Raw genomic sequence first — 16,074 nt, 5'->3', positions numbered from 1 at the left:
TCTCTCTGTGTCAAATAAATAAGTAAATCTTTAAAAAAAAAAGAGTAAATATTATCTAATCAAAACTGAATTGGCTGAATTAGAAACTGTCGGAATTACATGAGGCAGATTTAAATTCAGCTTCAAATCTCCTCAGCTCTATTCATTTGTATGGCTGAGAGTTGTAGAGATTTGTTTTATCAGTAACAAACAGAAGTGACCTAGAAAACAAAATTAATAATTATATATGTTTATATATGGTATTCTTTAATAGTCAATTTACAGCTCACATAGAGTATATCTTAAACAGGTATAAAAGTACAGACAAACGAAAAGGCAGTATTCATACGTGAAATGGAATTTGAATTTTAGACTTAAAGTGTTTTAACAGCTGAACAAATTTAATTTATTGTCATAGTCAATTATGAAAGAATTAAATACTTTTTTAAAGTGGCAAATAGTATTAATTATAAAATCTCTAGCATATGCCCCTTACATGGATATAATTGTTGCTTTAATTACGTATTCTCATTTTTACTTATATTATGTGTTTCAGTTTACAAAGGAAGTTGATACACATTAGTTAAAACAACAATGTTGAGGCATGCCTGGGTGGCTCAGCCATTAAGCATCTGCCTTCAGCTCAGGTCATGATCCTGGGGTCCTGGGATCAAGCCCCGCATCAGGGTCCCTGCTCGATGGGAAGCCTGCTTCTCTCTCTCACACTCCCCTTGCTTGTGTTCCCTCTCTCTCTGTCTCTCTCTGTCAAATAAATAAATAAAATCTTAAAAAAAAAAGTTGATACACATTAGTCGAAACAACAATTTCACACTCATTCAGGCATTATTTTTCTTATTATGTAGATGGGGAAACTGGCTAAAATGTTGAATCCAAGATAACAGACTCAAGAATCCACAATGCCTAAGTTCAGAATAATGTTAAAATAAATGTTAATAAAGCTTTTATCCTTACTCTTAGGCACACAAAGTGATCAAAGTTTATACATGCTAACCTGTAGAACAGATGTTGCCGTGGAAATTGGAAATATAAGTTTGGAGTACAGAGCAATGATCAGGACTGATCATGTTGATTTTGTACTTTGAAACTTCTTTTGCTATCATCATGACTCTTATAAGTATTTTTTGGAGATGAAAGATATTAGTAATTTCTGTGTATAATATGCAGAAACAGGGATGTGAGGTTTCAGTTTAAGATTTACTGATGGGTACTCATATTAAATTGCTTAGAAAAAAATTTTTAAAGGCACTCGTCCTATCGCCTTCCTTTTTTTTTTTTTTTAAAGATTTTATCTATTTGACAGAGAGAGAGTGAGAGGGCACAAGCTGGGGAAGTGGTAAAGAAGAGGGAGAAACAGGCGGGACTTTGAGAGAGAGAGCACAAGTGGGGGTGGAAGGGGCAGAAGGAAAGGGACAAGCAGATTCCCCGCTGATCAGGAAGCCTGGCTTGGGGCTCGATCCCAGGACCCTGAGATCATGACCTCGCCAAAGGCAGCTGCTCAACCATCTGAGCCACCCCGGTTCCCCCCCATCTCCTTCCTTTAATATATATGTGAAGTAGATTTAAAACAAACTGGAAGAAAGAAGAAAGCAAGAAAACAAGAAAAAGTGAGGAAGCTTGTGAATAATGTACATGTTTACAGCATAATCAGAAACATGTGTGTCTTTTATTATTTTTTTCATGTTTTTATTTAAATTCCAGTTAACATATAGGGTAATATTGGTTTAGGAGTAGAATTTAGGGATTCATCACTTACATACAACACCCAGTGCTCATTATTTGAGTTGATATGAATTGATGGAATATAAGAAACACCCCTTTTTAATGGTGTTTTCTACTTTCAACTTCTTTAAAGCTATTTTTAGTCTCTGTTGGTATATCCAAAAAAACTGCACTTTTAGATTTTAAAAATTCAGTTCTTTTTGTTCACATATTTTAACTTGTTCACATAATGTATTCCTGGTATATTGAATGAGAACAAGATATTGAAAATCTACCATAGCCATGACTACAAAATTGAATTTCAGATAAAAGGTAAGTATATAGCTAGCTGTTATCCCAGGTGACCATGGTACCTTGAATACTCTTTGACCTCAACTTCTTTCTTTAGATAACAGAATTATGAAATCAAATCTATGTTAATTATGGAGAATATATGCTACTGAGTTAGTGAGAGACCAAGAGAGTCATTGTGTAGATACTTCCATGATGGTAGACGGTTGCCATCAGTCTCTAACTTCTAGGTTTTCTGCTGAACCAGTGATGTAATCTTGCAACCCATATGATCTCGCTCATGTCTTGATTACCAGGATCTGAAACAACATGATTCAGTTAATAACACTTTTATTTATTTACTTACTTATTTATTAGCAAAATGATTTCCTTTCTTCTCTGGAACTTCAGTAAAGTAAGTTGACTTGTGCATGATTTATGTTAATTTCTACACAATGGTGGGAATTAAGACTAAAAGAAGGCTTCTGGGGAAATGCTCGCTCTTTATTTCCTAAGATCTTCAGGGCAGGGGCTGACTTCTCTCAACTTTCCCACACTTCCTGACTGTCGGCCTGAATAGACACTGGCCAAATGTTCAGAGCAGCTCCTTGAAGAGGGGCAATCTTCTAAAAAAATTTTTTTGAATCAAACTGAATTAAGAGATGGAGTGAAAGGTTAAAAAAAGGCTCTTCTGAAACTGTTTCTATATTGAGAACTTAAGTGGCCTATCTTGGGGACAATGCTTTAGAAACCATATTGCCTGGGAATTTGAAAAGACGTTAAGTAATGAAGAGAGAGAAAGAAACCTCTCTCTGTCAGTGAAACTGTTGCCTGAGAAGATAATAATTCACTACCCCTGAAGAGGTGACAACTGGGAAGTGAGAAGTTTCATTTACCACCTCTTTCTCCAAGGAACAGCCAGAAGGAAAATACAGAAAAAGTGAGGGGCGTGAATGTGGCACATATTATATCAAGAAAATACAGATATCACATAGGAAGTCAGTTATGACAAGATCACAAGAACATCAATGTAAATAGATTTATAAATACAAAAATCAAGCGCACTCTATGGAAACATCCCAGAATGGTCAAAAATACGATCAGTCAACCTCAGAGTATTCAAGAAACAAATCACTATAATCAAAGTTGTCATGATTTTTAAAGTTTCTATAGCATAAAAATGGTAATATAAGTACCTTTAATTCATCAGTGGTGTATCCAAAAGAAAGTAATTACTCCTTCCTTAGCTTCCTGACTTTCATAATAAAAAGTATGGCTTTTCACTCTCAGTTTCATCTCTAACATGGAGAGCACAGACCTCATCACTCTGGCCTTTACAATCATAAAAAGCTACAAAACAAAACAAAAAAAAAGCCAAACCTGGAAAATGAATTCTATTTATCGGATCACCCTGGAATCTGGAGACATAAGTATATTCAGGGAGATACACTAATTCACATCTGCTTGCCCAGAGCAGAAGACAGTGGAGCTGTTTAATTGGTAGGAAACTTAAATGGAAATATGAAGGAATTGCTGGAGACTGAGTGTAGTCTGGCATGGTAATAAGTAAATCCTCTGAGTCTCCACATTTTCATGGACATTGCCTCCAGGAACCCTTCCAGTTCTCACAATGAGCATCTGAAAAAGATCTCCTCATGCCTCTGGCAGGTATAAGTGGAAGAGTAGACATTGTGGAAATGAATGGAGTCTGTTATACCAAAAGCAAGAACTGTACACAAACACTGTATACTGGTTGTTGATAAAGTTGGGGCCAAGAATATACAAGTTCATATTTTGAAACAACTATATACGTATACTGGAATCAAACAATTAAGTAAATAGATGGTGGTGGGAGTCAAGTTTTTTATGGTGGAGGGGTAGGTTACATTCAAGCCAGGGGAGAAGTCTAAAATGATCCATGTAGTAATAAACCAGAGTTGGATAACAGTGTGAACTTGTGTTTAGCTTAATATAGATGCAAATGATTACATATAAACATATTTATAGATACGTGTATACACAGTTTAGTATAGACACACATGTATATGTACACATATATTTTCTTGTTCTGTCAGCTCAGAGGGCCTGGCAGTAAAAGCATCTCAGTAGTAATGAGAACACCTAGTGCCCAGATCGCACTTTCTAAACCATTTGACAATAAAGGAACTGGGGTTCCTTAGAGAAGTAGCTGATTCTGGGACTGGTTAGTGCATTAGAGCTTAGAGCTTAGAGCATTTTATGATGCCTGAAAGTAAGAAAGCACAGAGCAAACAGATAAACAGAAAACAAATAAAACAAGAAACACAATAATGGGGGTATGTCAAAAGGACACATGAGCCAACTGAAAGAGCTACCAATGGTCAATGCTAGAATAATTTGAGCAGCAAAATTAATCAATAATACTGGATCATAATCCAAAGATTATTATTTGTAAAATAAATGAATTCATACTGATATAAATAAATGATTGTATTACTAAATAAATGGAAAAAATTGACAAATGTCCCATTTTTTTCCCCAGAAGAATAGAAAAATTCCAAATAACTTGTGTAGATACTGCTTCTTCAAAGAGGTCACGTATAACCCTCCACTCTTTAATCGTGGGCTGCACATAGTGACTTCTTTTTGAAGAGTACAATATACAAAACAGTAAACAGAATAACTTAATAGTAGGGAAACTTGACAATCACTACCTCAGCCAGTTGATCGACATTAGCATCTATAGTAATATATCATAAAATATGTTAATTGTTCCATGTGTGTAAAGATAATTAAGAAAATCATTTAAATAAAAATGTTTGCTGTTGCAATCTAACTCTGATTTAGAAATTTTGAATTCTTCAATTTCTAATATTGCCTCAAAGGCAAGTAATATATTCTAGAAATTTGTAAAGTTTTTAATCTGTGTTTTTTTAATAATGCAGGGCTTTTTCTCCTTTATGAAAATTAGGACATGATTTGCCCATTTTGGATGTTTTTACATATTGCCATTCTTAGTAATTTTAGGAAAGATAAAAAAGGGTAGCTCTGCTATCCTTCCAAACATCAGCCTTTTAATTACGTAATTGCATGAGTTTCTCTTGCTCCTTAATTTCTCAGCAGCCTTTGATAATTATAATGATATTGCATTATAGTGTGATGAGAATCAGGGAGAACTTTTCATTGCAGCCAGACTCCCAAGTGCATCTAAAACTCTTTTCCCAACAATGAAATAAAGCAGACTTCAGTTGAAGAGAACACATTAAGCCAACTTCTGTAGTATCTTTAAGAATATCTACTTTAAGAAAATCTCTCTTGATATAAAGCTTGTATATCTTCCACTTTTTTCAAAAGTTATTGTGCCATTTCTGGAAGATGCTAAATGAGTCAAATAGATAACATCAATTCAATAGTATAACACATTCTTCCCATCCTAACAATTTTAGAAATTAATTTTGTGATAAATGGAGAATTATTTACAGGTCGTCTTTTTTAAATTTTATTTTATTTATTTTTTATAAGGAACTATTTCTAGTTCCATCTTGCCAAGAGGTAAGTGGTAAGACAGACCCTTATCACACAAAACTACTCAATCAGTCCTATCTTTACTGTAAAAGACATAGTTTATCTTCCCGAGGGATAATAGACCCATCACCAGGTGTGACAAGTGGGCTGAGGTTATCAAAGGAAGAGAAGTATTCCTGCTCTACTTCTTGGCCCAGTTTCTCTTTTAAAGGAGCTTAAAAAAAATTGTTTTTACCATCGCCTTCACAAAGCAATTTTAGTATTTACTCTATAAAAATATTATAAATATATTATTGATAACACTGGTATAACAAAAAGGCATTATCTCCCTTAGCATGGATAAATAACAAATATGATAAAGTTTAAACAGATAATTAATGGGTCACTGAATATTGTTGCACCAATTTTTACTTCGCCTGGGAAAAAAGCTGAATTAGACATATGGTCATTAAACCATGATAGTAAGTTAAAGAGTAACAATCACTCACCAACACAAATTATGTCTTCTAGCTTTTAAAGACTTGAATACCTTAACAGAAAATGATAAACAAATGTATAAAGCTGCTTTTGATATCAAATACCTGCAAAGCTTTTCCAAGAATGTTTATGAATATCTTACATAAACCAATAATATGGGTGTATAAACATAGATAAAAATTAACTAAATTTATTTTTCTATGAAGAATTACACCTTGAAAAATACCTCGCTTGCAAAATGAAGAGAACATAACCAGAGCCTTGAAATTTATGAAAAATATTTTCCTTTTTCCCCACAAAATAAGATTTCTAAAAGCAATATGCACTACTAAATATCAAGATAATATCACTGGGCCAGTATACTGAATTATTTAAATCTGTTTTTCTAAAAAGATGACATTTTATTGGGCAGATCACAAAGGTCTATTTTTTACTCTCCTTCCAAATTCTAAAGAAATCAAAATAAATGTATTTGAGTCAGTATATTTTAGTTATGATCTGTTATATAATTTATAACAATAGCATATGAAATCATACTCTGATCATATCAGAAGTTTACAAAAAGGATAAGTTGACTTAACATGTTTTTGAATATCTGATATTAAATGCAATGTTCTAGATCTGATTCATCTCTTAATTTTGGATGTGTAAGATTCCCTCCATAGACTCCTTTCATCCACTGTCATTAGTAAAAATAAAACACATCCAAGTCTCCAGCATATCTTCTGCTCTTTCAACTACACTTTTTCCAAATGTTCTTTTTGAACCTGATATATCTTAGTAAAAGATAAATCCATTTCCATAACAAATATTGCACTTTGGAGAATTTATTTGCAAAGGGTTTAGTACTATTGACATTCTTTACTTAAATTATTTTGTTTGGGAGAGTAAGTTGAAGACACTAATATAACTTAAAAAGAAATTAGGAAACGAAGGTATAGCATAGCTGTGATTTTACAAATACTGCCTGTTTTTGTATTGCCAGACAGTGTTCTTAGAATAACCAATCACAGGGGTGCCTGGGTGGCACAGCGGTTAAGCATCTGCCTTCCGCTCAGGGCGTGATCCCGGCGTTATGGGATCGAGCCCCACATCAGGCTCCTCTGCTGTGAGCCTGCTTCTTCCTCTCCCACTCCTCCTGCTTGTGTTCCCTCTCTCGCTGGCTGTCTCTATCTCTGTCAAATAAATAAATAAAATCTTAAAAAAAAAAAAAAAGAATAACCAATCACAAAATTTGCCTTAAATGCTGATAACATTCCCATCTGGGTAGAAGACTTTGTGAGATAATATAAAGATCTAAAAATTTGGAACCATAAAGGAAAAAGAAGTGAGTATAAATGAGCTCTTGATGAAGAACTTGAAAGGAATAATTTCTTAAAAGCCTATATTAGGTAACTAACATTACGTAGTCAAAGATCTAGGGGTTTTTCTTCACTTTTTGGTATTTAGTTCTAATTTCATGTTAAATTCCAAATAACTTATTAGTTGTAGCATAAAATAAATTCAAACCAACAGAGAATTTACAAGAATCATATAGAGACACTGCATAACATCTCTCACATTCTTGGTTTGTAATAATTTGTCTTATTTACTGTATCATTTCCCCCCCTTTCTCATTGTGGTTTTAACACACACCACACTCTTATCTCCATAGATGTCTTTTTTGCTCGAAGAGCCCTTTTTTCTACTCTTCACTTGGATAATTCCTACTTATGCTTCAACACTCGCCCCATTTACACAAAAATCTACTTACTCTGGGGCGCCTGGGTGGCGCAGTCCTTAAGCATCTGCCTTCGGCTCAGGGCATGATCCCAGGGTTCTGGGATTGGGCCCCACATCGGGCTTCTCTGCTTGGGAGCCTGCTTCTTCCTCTCCCACTCCCCCTGCTTGTGTTCCCTCTCTCGCTGGCTGTCTCTCTCTCTGTTCTCTGTCAGATAAATGAATAATATCTTTAAAAAAAACTACTTATTAAAATCTGCTTAAGTTTTATTAGCTCTGACCACTAGATGGTAGAAAAGTAGACCTTAAAATAAGTTTTCAAGAGACTTGCAATTTTCTGCAAAATATAGGCAGTCAAGTTACAATTACTACTTTGTTACAATTATTACTTTATTACATGAGATGAGTTTGAAAGGGAAGAATCAGGTCCTTGATACCTCACATTTGATAGCCTCTAATTCAGGTGTTGGTGTTAGGGAAAGCTAACCCAAAGGAGTTCTATATAAACTAAGATTTGCTAGAGGAACTAGGCAGACAAACTGAGATAAGAGAAAGAACATTCAAGGAGAGTGAACAGTACAGATAAGTAATGAGATGTGAAGAAGGAAATGTATTGTATAGGAACAGTAAGTAGTTTAGCCTCTCCAGAACATAGACTGTAGAAGGGAAAAAATGCAAAGAGAATACTGGAAAAATAATCCAGGGGAACCCCATTCCACATTTTCTGTTTTAAGGAATTTGGCTGTCATTCTTAATCTAATGGGAAGCTACTGATGGGTTTAATCAGGGAAATTCAATTTTGAAAAATCAACCAGCCACCATTAGAAAAAGTTAGAAATAATCTCTTAGAATATACCTTACCTATGCCATCCTCAAATAGTAATCTTTGAAAATTGTTTAACATCTCATTGAGACCAAATTTAGTGTTTTTCATAGTAGTTGCTTAATAAGTATTGATTTGTTTTCACTAAATCTATGAAGTGCATGATTTATTAAATATATGAATTTGTCCAACGAAAATAGTATTCTTTGTTGCATAGTAATCCTTTTCTAATAAAATTAGACTATTGGAAAGGCAGAAAGATTGGTTAATAGGGAAATGATTTTGCTTTATTTGTCAAATATAAGTTTTTAAAGATGAATTTGTATCTGCATTGATTTTTCTCTTGTTTTATATCTTTGGAAATAGTGGCAGACTTATGCTAATACACAAGAGTTCAAAAGATTGCTACTCTAACCAATTAACACAGAGCAGCTGAAAACAAAACCCATTTATTAGTTCCCCATCCTGTTAAATCAGAAGTCTAGGCCTACTGGATTCTCTATTTGGAGTCCAGTTTCCTATAGTTGTAGAATGAAGTCTCTTCCTTGCTGTCAGTCAAGGGTTACTCTGAGCTCCTTGAAGCTGTTTCCAGGGCCTCTGTGGCTCCCTCCATGTTCAAAGCCAGGGCAGTGCACCAATCCTGATCGCATCGTTTTCCTTACTGCTATCAATCAAAGAAAATGTTGTTTTTAAATGGCTTATAATTAGATTGAACCTACTAAGATAATGTTCCTTTAATTCAAAGTCTCCAAAAAAAATGTATCTTCCCATGTAAAAAGCATAATCATCTAATGATATTTTATAATCATAGTCCAGGGTTTAAAGCAGGAAATCTAGAGGGATATTCTATAAATCTGACTAGCACAGGAAGCAAAAACTAAAATTAAATCAGCTGACTTCACATATTCGGTGAGATGAGACAGCTTATGAAAAACCATAAATGAAGATACAAATTTATCCTTGAATTTTCATATGAGTCAAAGACCTCAGACTGGAAGTGAACTAAAAATAGTTCAGATTCTATTTAAATAAAATCATTAATATACTTTCATGAAGCCTCTTACTTGATTAGAGCTTTCTCTTGAAATTAACATTTCAATTTACTAATTCAAGTAGGTGGATTGATGAAGGAAATAATGACACAATTAATATGATAGCTTCATCAGAATATTTCCTGAAAATATAAGTGCATTTGTGCAGTAACCACCAGGAACCCAGAGAGATGCTTCTATTACATCATGCAGCATTGCGGAGGCTTTGATCACATCCCAACCAGTGGTCCATTGCCAAAACTTGTGTTATTTTTTGTATATTGTAAGGACATACAGAAGTTAACATAAATGCATTGATTACAGTACCTGGCACATAAATATGCTCAATGAGAAAGGGGTGAAAGGGGGAAAGGATGAAAGACAGAAGGGAAGAAAAAAGAAACGGAGAAAAAAAGAGAAGGAAAGTGAGAAAAGATAAAGATGGAAGGAAATAAAGAAGGAAAGAAAAATGAAGAGAAAATAAGGGGGAAATAAGAGGAAAGGAAAGGACTATGAGAGATGGAAGAAACAAGGGTAAGAATGAGGAAATGGAGTAAGAAAAGAAAGAAACAACTTTAAAATATTTAGAGGTTACATAAACGCTCTTAACTGCCGTTTTCACTCCTAGGGTCGGCTACCCTGAAGCCTGCTGGATATAAACACACGTGCACGGGTGAACGCCCCTCTATTTTCACATCCCCTAACTCCCCCTGCGTCTCAGGGTCCTCTGTCCTTCCATCTGCCCTGGACCCACAACCACTTCTAACGTTGCCTTTCCTTCAGCAGCCTGCTTCCCTCCTCTAACAGCTGATCTGGAGCTACCCTTGATTTCACAAAAAAGATTTAAACCGTTAGGTGAGATCTTTCTTAAATCGACAAACTTTTTCCTATAAATTAACTTAGCTCAATCATAAATATTTAAATTGAGGCCCAGAAATTGATATGTTTCTCAAGCTGATCAAGTTCATTTGTGCTTTAGCTTTTGTTTTCGTTTCTTGACCTCGTGTCCTGTGCATTCCCTATCTACAGTAGCAGTTGGGTCTTGCTCTTTTTTTCTTTTTTAAAAATTTAATCTGAAATTCTCTATCTTTAATTGGGGTGTTTAACATCATTTGCTTTCAATATGATTATTGGTATGGTTGTATTAAAGCTCGTCATCTTGGTATTTGTTTTCTACTTGCACCATCTTGTTTATTTTGCCTTCCTTTGGACTGAGTTTTATTCATTATTTCATTTTCTCTCCTTTGTTGACTTTTGACTAATTTTTTTGTACTTGTTTTAGCATTACTTTAGATTTATATTATGCACCTTTAATCTCTCATTGTCCTACTTTAACTGATATAACGTAACTTCATGTATGTTATGAAATCCTTTTAATATTTTTTAAAAGATTTTATTTATTTATTCAACAGAGATAGAGACAGCCAGCGAGAGAGGGAACACAAGCAGGGGGAGTGGGAGAGGAAGAAGCAGGCTCATAGCAGAGGAGCCTGATGTGGGGCTTGATCCCAGAACGCTGGGATCATGCCCTGAGCCGAAGGCAGACACTTAATGACTGTGCCACCCAGGCGCCCCTCCTTTTAATATTTTGCACTTAGTTCTCCCCCTCTATCTCTAGTCTATGTTTCTTATGAATTTTACGCATACATTAGCTACAGACTCCAGAGTACACCATTATTTTTTTGAACAGTTATCTTTTAAAGATATTTAAACAATAAGCAAAACACATTATATGTGCCCATGTAATTATCACTTTGGGTGCCCTTTATTTCTGTGTAACAATCTATGCTTCCATCTAGTGTCACAATTCTTTCCTCTGATAGTTTTGTTTTATTTCTGATAGTGCAGATCTACTGATGAATTGTTTCAACTTTTGCATGCCTAAAAAAGAGTCTTTATTTTGCATGCGATATTTATATTTTGCTGGGTATGGAGTTGATATTTTTCTTTATATTTTCCTACTATCTCTGCTGTAATTGTTTCAGATAAGAAATATGCTGTCATTCTTATCTTTATTCCTCTATGCATGTCTTTCTTTTCTGTTTTTAAATTTTTCTCTTTATCATTTGTTTTGAGCAATTTAAATTATGATGTTATAAAGTACCTTGGTATAATTTTCCTCACCTATATACCACTAGAGCATCTTGGATCTATGAGCTTATACTTTTTGACAAATTTTATTTTAAAGATTTTATTTATTCATTTGTTCACTTATTTATTTGAGAGAGCATGCATGAGAGAGCACAAGCAGGGGGAGCAGCAGAGAAAGAGAGGGAGAAGCAGGCTCTCTGTTGAGCACAGAGCACAGTGTGGGGCTTGATCCCAGGACCCCAAGATCGTGACCTAACCCAAGGCAGATGCTTAACCGACTGAACCACCCAGGTACCCCTACTTTTTGACAAATTTTAAAAATATTTACATCATTATTTCTTTAAATACCTGCTTTTGTATTTTATGAAGAGTACAGTTACACATATATTAGAGTATTGAAGTTTACCCACAGCCCACTCACATGATTTTCTATTACTATAATTTTTTTCTTTCTGCAATTAGTTTTGGATAGTTTACATTGCTTTGTCTTCAAGGTCACTGATCTTTCTTTCTGCAATTTCTTATTTGTCATTTATCCCAACCAGCGCATTTTTCATCTCATACATTGTAGGTTTCATCTATAAAAGTTTGATACTGGTCTCATATATCTTGCATATTTCTACTAACCTTTTGAGTATATACTACCCAATCATAATTACATTTGAGATTCTTGTATGTTAATTTTAGCATGTGTATCAGTTCTGGGTTTGTTTACATTGGTTGCTTTTACTGCTTTTCCTTTTCACTACAGGTCTTATTTTCCAGGCTCTGCATGCCTGATAATCTTTGACTGGATTCCAGATATTATAAATTTTGCCTAATTGGGTGCCAAATGTTGTCTGGCATGCAGTTATGTTCCCTGGAAATTATTTGATGCTTTTTGGTCTTGCTTTTCATACATATGAGTTAGGACCAATATAGTTAAAGATTTGTGGTCCTATCTGGCAGAAGTACAAGACAATCGCCATATATATATTTAAAAAAAATTTTTTTTTACTAAGATTAGTATAATGGGAGAGTATGGGTAAATGAATAATACTTATTTTATGATATACTCTAGGAAGTTATTCTAGCTTCTTTTTTATCACAAGTATCTTTCCATTTGACTCAATTAACCTTCCCGAATAAACTTATTTGAAAAGAACAATGTGGAATTCTGGACTGGTGATGTGAACATCTCAGAGGACTTACTCGCTGGCAAAACAACAATTGGTAAAAATTAAGAGGGTGGAAGGTCCATGAGGACAGCAAACTAAAATAATAGACTCATTAGTCTATCAGACAGAACCAAGATAATATACAGTTAAAAAGAATCCTACTGGTGTCAGAACACACATCGAAGATTAGCTTCATAGATTATCCCTGAAAAGAAGTCTAAATTTAATTGAATCATACCACGGAGAGATTTATGCCACAGGGCATTGCCACAAATAGAGCAAGAAGCCACAATTGGTAAAGTCTAACAACTGGGTGTAACCAATACAAGCTGAAAGTTTAACAGAAAGATTAAGGAGAGAGCCCAAATAGAACCACTGTCATCTCAAGGTGACGTGTGCAAGCCTTGTCTGCACCCTCTGAGGAATGATATCATAGACTTCACATTGTATGGGAAATAGACTTACAAAAATAATCCAGCTAAGTCACTAAACAAACGAGCAAACTTACACAAAGATAATCCCTGATGTGGGTGGCAGTATCCAGAGTTGCTGCAATATATTGATTCAAATTTCCAGCGTTCAACGAATTGTGATTGGACATTCAAAGAAACAGGAAAATGTGACACATACACCCCCCCCCCAAAAAAGAAAAGAGTAGAAAAGAAAAGAAAAGGCAGATTGTGACAGACACTGCTTGTGAGAGGGCCCAAGGTCAGATTGGCTGAAAACTTCATAAATCTGATGAAAAACATGAACTACACGTCAAGAACTTCATCAAGTAGGAGAAACACCAGGAGATCTGCACCTGGACACATCACAGTAAAATTGTTGAAAGGGAAAAAAGAGAAACGTAAAGAGAGTATTTTGCAAGCCGCAAGGCACAACCAATTGTGTACAAAAGAACCACAATAATATTTCTGGCAGTCTTCTCATCAGAAACAATAAAATCCAGGGGCACCTGGTGGCTCAGTCGGTTGGGCGTCTGCCTTAGGCTCAGGTCATGATCCCAGGGTCCTGGCATTGAGTCCCGCATCCGGCTCCCTGCTCCGTGGGGAGCCTGCTTCTCCCTCTGCCACTCCCAGGCCTATGCTCTGTCTCTCTCACAAATAAATAAATAAAATCTTTTAAAAAAAGACACAATAAAAACCAGAGAAGAGAGGAGTACACATTCAAAGTGCTATAAAAAAAAATCTTATATATAGCAGAGGAAGAATAAAATTTCATTACTTGGATTATTAAAAATCAAGCATGTGAGTTTAGAATTCAAAAGCATATGAAAGTTTCAATGTTGACAGAAATGTATTTCCTATACTTTAGCTTCTTTTTAATTAGCATGGAAACCATATTGTCATCTAAAATATAAAGGTAAGTGGCTTGATTAATAAAACATGGTCTATGAACATATTAAATCGGTAATGCCTAAGTCTGTGGAGAGGTAAAGAGGCTTGTAATGAGACATAAGTAGTTGTGAGAAAAGACATCACAGGCAGTTTCCTGACAGAAAGACTGAGATTTAATCACCCGAAGCTGCTTTTGCAGCCGCTGCCGAGGCGGGTTAGCTTCACCGTGAGGGAGCGGGATGCCTGTCAAGTCTGCAGTAAAGCCAACGGAATTCCTGCCAACGCGCCGCCTCCGGACAACAGATGATCCTCAGACACCGTTTATTTCACTTCTGCACATTTTGATCTTGTGTTGTGTTATCTATAGAAAATACCGAGCCTCTAGATCACTACAAAGGGACTTCTAGTGGGAAAAAAATTGCTGCTAAGTTAGAAAAACAAAAAAGAAAATGCTTCTTCAGGGTTGATTTAAGCTATTAGAATCTTGCTGCTGAATGAAGCAGATCTTCATTTCGATCATAATATCAAAAGCTATTAAGCTTTAAAGGAACATAAATAAAATATTTGGATTTGAAAATGGGTAGGTGATAAAAAGGTTTCTGTACTCTATATCCACCCTATCTAGCTTCTCAACTTCTAATTCCTTATCATCACGGTTATTCAGTAATTATTTAATTTATTTATTAACTTAACTTATGAATGATTCTGTGTCCTAATGCCAACCTATGCTGCAAGAACGCAATGCTAGAGACAGCGTTGATAAACAAGGACAAAGGAGGGAGATTTTTCACAGTATTGGAGAAAATGGCTGTTCAAGATTTTCTAAGGGACTCATCTTGATATATTATTGTAGCTACAGGAGTGGAACTATGTGAAATTTTGACCACTCAAGTACTTGCTATAGAATTACCTTTGTATTCATTATGAATTTATAGCTAGTGATTATACCAATAGTTATTTTGTATTAGCAGTTACAGTGTGTTCGTTACAATAGATGATTGATATGCTATCTGATTTATTCCTCATACTGATCATAATAAGCAGATATTACTATTCCATTTTTTTATGTTAAGGAACTCTGTCTCAGAGGTAAATAACTTACTCAAGGTCACATAGCTAGTAAGTGACTGAGCCAGTATTTATACATAGATCTCTCCATTTTTTTAAACTTGTGAATTTTCCTTTACACACCCCACATTCTTCTAATCTTTTGGCCAAAACTGTCTCTTTGACTATTTTCTTACCACTTTTCCACCATGTATTAGGGGAAAAAAACAATGAGTAAGTTCATGTTATCCATACATCATGCATTCTTAATTCGTATTGCTTTAGGTCAATAACCCTCTGAAGTGGGTTGAGTAGGGAAGGAACATTGAAGATCTGTTCAGTATAATGAATTATAAGGTCATTCTTAAAATTAGCTTGGCATCTCAGAGTCTAGAGATACTGTTGGCTGACTTTGTATTGTAAGGGCTAAACCTGAGCAGTAGTATTCTACTTCCTACTTCTTATTTTTTCATAGTTCTTAAGGCTCCTCTGGGTTCCTAGATGATAGCTCCCAAGGATCTAGGGGTTGGCAGATCATCTTGGAGACAACTTTGGCTCCACTAGGAATCAGTTGCTTTGTAAAACTGGGGACTACCTCAGGATTTCCCAGAAACAGTGTTAGACTAGGAGTAAGCTATCCCTGTCCGCCTCCATGTGTCACTTGTCACAGATTATTTACAAAGATGAGTCACCTATGACTCTCTTGTTCTTTATCCTATGTATTTTTTTTTATCATTTCCTCCTTCTCACTAACTTCTTTATCTTATTTATTTCATTTTCTTTCTCTTCTTCCTTCTGCTGGTATCCTTAAATCCTTCATTCTCTTTCCCATTGAAAATTATCTAGAAATAAAGATAGGGAATGATCAGGAAAAGACGAACTTTCCATGAAAACCA

General features: G+C 35.1%; 1 long non-coding RNA gene across 1 annotated transcript; it reads right to left on the bottom strand.

Moving 5' to 3' along the window:
* Positions 1–233: 233 nt before the first annotated feature.
* Positions 234–14,724, bottom strand: LOC148109054 (uncharacterized). The gene is made up of 3 exons (XR_015726461.1): positions 14,313–14,724; positions 7,724–7,897; positions 234–2,309 (listed from the first exon to the last, which is right to left on the bottom strand). It is a non-coding gene; the product is annotated as an uncharacterized LOC148109054 (long non-coding RNA).
* Positions 14,725–16,074: the final 1,350 nt, after the last annotated feature.

This window comes from Ursus americanus, chromosome 13, assembly GCF_024610735.1.
Source record: "Ursus americanus isolate L20-20 chromosome 13, mUrsAme1.1.p, whole genome shotgun sequence".
Lineage (NCBI taxonomy): Eukaryota > Metazoa > Chordata > Mammalia > Carnivora > Ursidae > Ursus > Ursus americanus.
This window is presented reverse-complemented; position numbering and strand designations above follow the sequence as displayed.